Raw genomic sequence first — 5520 nt, 5'->3', positions numbered from 1 at the left:
GCTCTATTGGATCCTTGGAAGGAGTCCATGAAGGGTCAGAATCTGGAAGAGGTTGCAAATTAGGAATGATGCTCAAAGAGACCAATTCATAGCCCTTTAGCAAAATTTCAGGAGTTATTGCAGCAGGAATGACTTAATTTGGATTATTATCTCTTAAAGACTCATGAAAAGCAATTGGCCTGCGATTAACTAAATGTACAGTCTCTGCTATAAGAAACTCAAAATCAAGAGAATTCAATACAGTATTTCGAACTGAACCATATACAAGTCTTTTAACTAATTTAACACAACTTTCCACAAGTGATCCAAGTTGGTTACAGCCTTTGTAGTATTGCTCAAATTCTACAGCCCTCATTCCATGTTCCTGTAGATATTGCACAGTATCTGGGTCCCTTAAAAAATCTGAAATTAAATTAGTACCTGCAACAATTTGAGATCCCATATCTGAAAAGCACAATTGTGGAGTACCATACTCCCATATATGTAACTGAAGTGCTCTCAAGAATGTGGGTACAGTCATGTCAAAGCATAATTTTAAATTTATAGCTCGAGACCACAAACACGTTATACAAAGCAACCAAATTTTTGTTTTAACCCCTTGGTACTTAATATAATACGGGCCAAGATAGTCCAGGAAAATAGACCTAAAGGGAATATTGGGAGGTTCCAACCTAAAATCTCTGTATGGACTTTGATTCAATTTGACTGCATGTCTGTGAAATCGTCTGCAGTTTATACATGCTTTCAAAATCTTCTTTACAGTTGAAAAGAAATTTGAAACCCAAAAAGTTTTCCGAACTTCGGTCAACAATGAATAGACGCCAGCATGGTTTGTCATTTTATGCATTTCTAGGATTAACTTCTTGGTCAGGACGCTATCCTTTGATAAAAGGATAGGCGAAAACATAAATTTATCTCTGTCCTTCCAGCGTGCAGTCTTACTTCTAACACGCAATATACCATTGTGATCTGGATAAATATTAAGTTGGTTGATTATATTAGGGATCTTTTTAACTGCATTACAAGACCGTGCAAAATATTTAAAAACTTCCGGAAAGTGAATCTGCTGGTCTCTGTGGATTACAAAGTTATAAGCTTCTGACAAAGTTTCTTCATCAGTAAGACAATTAAAATGTGAATATTTACTTGGGTCCCTCATCTTTACTGCAATTTTCAGGTTATTAATAAACCTTATCACATACCTATGGACTGAAACTATACTCTTGAAGCCTGAAAAGGAATCCATAGAAACCAAATGGTTTATATCCTCTCCAACCACAGACTCTGTAGCAACATGAACGTTACTACTTTCAAAAGAAGAGCTTATACCTTCCTCTCTGAGCAATGTATTAGGAATGGTGACTTCCATCATATCACTTGCGAAAACATCAATATCTGCTTCAGCAACAGTACCACTGAAAACATTAGAATTCATTAATTGCTTATAGGAGATAGGTTGGGTGATTGCATCAGCTGGGTTTTTAGAGCCTGCACAGAATTTAAACTTAATAGGAAATTCTTCACACATTCTGCAGATACTATCTAATCTATTTTTCACAAAGATGCTCAAATTACGCAATTTATCAGACTTTGTAACGTGTGCTGATAACCAATGTAAGCAAACTAGACTATCTGTGTATAGATCCATCCCTACTATGTTAATAGGCTCAACACAATTAGAACCACTTAATTCTCTTCTAATATCATGTAATACTTCAGTCCCTAAAGAAACTGCCTGAAATTCAAGAGAAGGTATGGATTTAGATTCTAATTGTTTGTTAACAAATCTGTTCATAGCCATGACAAAGTTAGTTTTTTTAGTTCTCAAATTATATAAGAACACAACACAGCCGTAAATGTTTCTAGAACTGTCTGTATATGCAATCAAATTATACATATCATCTCTCCTACCAACAAACCTATTAACTGAAATCGTTGGAGAAGAATTTAGCTGCTTAGCAATATTATTCCATTCTCTTAGCAGATCCTCAGATAGCCTATTGTCCCAACCAATTTCTTTATTGCACTGCAAAGAATGCATGAATATTCTAGCTCTATTTAGTAAAGGTCCACAAAAATTAAAGATATCAAAATTTGATGCAATTGAACTCAAAATCTGCCTTTTAGATGAAGCATTCTTATCCAAAACTAATTTCTGGGTGGACAAAGAATCAGTCTCTGTATTCCAAAGCAATCCAAAAAGTTTGGTCACAGGGGTCGACTTCTCACCAGTTTCTCCATCAATGGAACTCTGCAAAGATTTACAATTTGTCATAAACTGTTGTACTTCAAATCCATAAGGCTCAAAAATCTGCTTCAAATTATCGAACGCCCATTTCAATTTGACAGGGTCATTGAATGAAATCGCGCAATTATCCATATAACATAAATCATAAATATTTCTCTTCAAATTCCTAATTTGTAGCGAATCATTCTTTATATCAATCATGAGAATATAATATAAAGCTAAAAGCAGTAAAGCAGGACTAGGTCTAAGACCAAAAGGAAGCCGAACATGTTTGTACACTATCAATGAAAAATCATTCTTGGCAAAATTTCGGTACCAATAAAACAAAAGCTTCTGCTGATCAGATTCAGGCAGCACAATTTGCAAGAAGGCTTTTTTCAAGTCAAAGCACAGGACATTGCTATCAAATCTCAATTGCAGTATAGAAGTAGATACTTTCTTATTAAGGCAAGGGCCCGCTAACATTGCCTGATTGTGGCTGACTGTTAAAGGCTTTGAGGGATCATTTTCACAAATATTAGACAGAAAAACATTTCTACATTTGCCACTCTCCTTTTCGAACCTGAATACGGGCATGTGTGGCAAAAAGGAAAAACTAGGGTGCTCCTCCAGGAACTGAGATAAATTATCTACCCTCTCTATTATACCTAGACGCTCTTGTTCTCTGAAAACATCGTCTATCATTCCAAGAGACTTACCATCTTTGTGATATCTCTTAAAATTAGACTTTAGAACCAACTTTGAAAGAGTTTGATTTTTACCGAGAAGATGAGACACTTTCTTGTTCCATAGGATAGGAAGCACTAGTCTCCCATCATCACTGCGTGTAACAGAATTCAAAACATAATTTATCAAATGCACATCATTTTCGACACAAGATTCATTATACAAAGTTTTATCATAATTCAATATCTGAGAACACTGTTCAGAGAGAATAGCATCGATAGCCTTTTTTAGTTCAGATTGAACAAGATCACCTTTATCATCAAGTACAGCATAATTTACTTCTGCAGAAATACATTCAGTATTAGGGGAATGACCTTTCTCCGGCTCAATAATAGTCACTGAATCAGCCTCAGAATGACTAAGTAATACGCTTGGATTCCTTGTAGAATTACTGCTGTGAGGAATACTTTGCAAATTTCTCAGGTATTCATTAACATTTCCAGAAAGCATAATACCAAGGGAAGTTTCCAAATATGCAGAGGGAACGCCAGAGCCAAACAATTTCGTTATTTCTGGTAAACAATGAATAGACCGAGTCCCAAGTATGAACTTAATATCAGAGATCATATCCTCCCCTTTTGCCAAAAATTTATCTGCAAATTTATATCCCTTTTCCATAAATCTTTCAACAATTCGACTCAAACCTGGAAGAATTAGCTTTGTATTGATTTCTGGAAGGCAGATTGCTTCCACACAAAAACTGTTCACATTATTATTTAAATTAACACGAACAACATTAGTCAACAAATTTCTTTGAGAGTTAATACCTCTTACAGTGACACTGAAATTTGACTCCAATATTTCCAAATTATTTCGCTTTGCAAATTCAGCATCAATAAAATTAAGTTGAGAACCACTGTCTTTAAGACAACGCATTTGCTCATTATTAGACAAAACAACCGAGAAAGTGGGTAAAATGGAAGCCCCAGTATGTGAAAGGACCTTATTGCAATCTATGCTTATCATACCATTTGTTGCTCCAAGGGAAGAGCCCTTTTCTTTATTGACGTTTTCAGTAGCCACTTTAACATTATTATCACACAAAAAACTGAAATGCCAATCGTTACATTTGTTACATTTTCTCAAGAACCTGAATCTACATGCACTTGTTTTATGAGGATTAGCACATTTAGTGCAAGCATTCAACTTAAGCAGCCTTTCGACCTTTGCCTTTGGAGAGGCATAAACCTTACACTTGTTAACTGGATGATTAGCATTTTCGGAACCATTTTCGTCCCTACACAAAATACAACCCTTTAATTTCACTGCACTGGAAGAGTCAACCTGTACGTTACTAGCGAAACTTAATGTTGATCTAGCATCTGACTGAACTTTACGATTAACTTTCTTCTCCTGATATCTTTTCTGAACCCCAAGGTAACGCTCTGTGGCCTCAAAAATATTATCCTCAATATCCTTAAGCAAAGGTTTGTTTTTATTTGTAATTTGAGTTAATTGTAATTTAAGACCACCATTCATAGCATCCCAAAAGAAATATTGCAAGACATCATCAATGGTTATGGAAAGTGCAGCAAACGAGTTTTTAATGCTTCTCATCTTACCAATAAAGGCATATGGGTCAGAGTCATACGTTAATTTTAATCCTGAAAGGGCAAGCATAGTTTCAAATTTCTGACCTAATTCAGAACCAAAAGCTTTTTGTAACAAGGCTTTGGCTTCCTCATAATTCTGTTCAGTAGAAGATAAAGATTTCACAAGAGCTAATGGCTGTTTACCTAGTTGATTTTGGAGATAAATAAATTTAAGATAAGAGTCTACTTTCATTGTCTCCATAGCCTTCTCAAAATCCTTAAAAACATTTTCTATGCTTTCCCCCTCAGAATGATTATATACAGGAAGAGGCAAACATGGGTATTTAATATTAGGAGAAGGGTTACTAGGCAAGGGAATTTCTGCTGTGACTTTCTCGAGCATAGCTAATGATGATAAAATATTATCCGTATAAATAGCACAACAATCTAGTTCTTCTTCGATATCAGATTCATCCTTTTTTTTCACTGAAAAGCATATCCACTATCTGAGAGTCCAAACTATCTAACTTTGTTTTTAAATTTTGAAGGGATAATACAAAACTAATCCTTTCTTGCTCAGTGAGAGTACCATATTTAAGCCTTACACTGTCACATTTTTTGGTCACCAGTGTTCGACAATGACCACGTGAAATCTTAAGAGCCTGCAACTTCTCCATATTGCATGTAAATTCAGCTAAAACTTAAAAGGTAGAAATGTGCAATATATAATGGAATAAACCCATTAGCAAATTCAGAAATTAAGCAAAGCGTTATCGAAGGAAATATAACCTATGCAAATTCGCAAATATTCACAAAAAATATGACCAACACAGCAAAATAATAAAAAAGTAAAATATTCACGAAGCAAAAAATGTGTGACCGCGATCGAAAGATTGAACCCGACGAGGAAGAACACCATGAAGCAAAAGACCTTTAACCTGCCCCACGTTGGGCGCCATTTTCAAAATACTGGAGGTTTAAAAAATTATCAATGGCAATAAATTATAATCAAGA

The sequence above is a fragment of the Palaemon carinicauda genome, chromosome 9 (assembly GCF_036898095.1).
Source record: "Palaemon carinicauda isolate YSFRI2023 chromosome 9, ASM3689809v2, whole genome shotgun sequence".
NCBI classification, from domain to species: Eukaryota; Metazoa; Arthropoda; class Malacostraca; order Decapoda; family Palaemonidae; genus Palaemon; species Palaemon carinicauda.
This window is presented reverse-complemented; position numbering follows the sequence as displayed.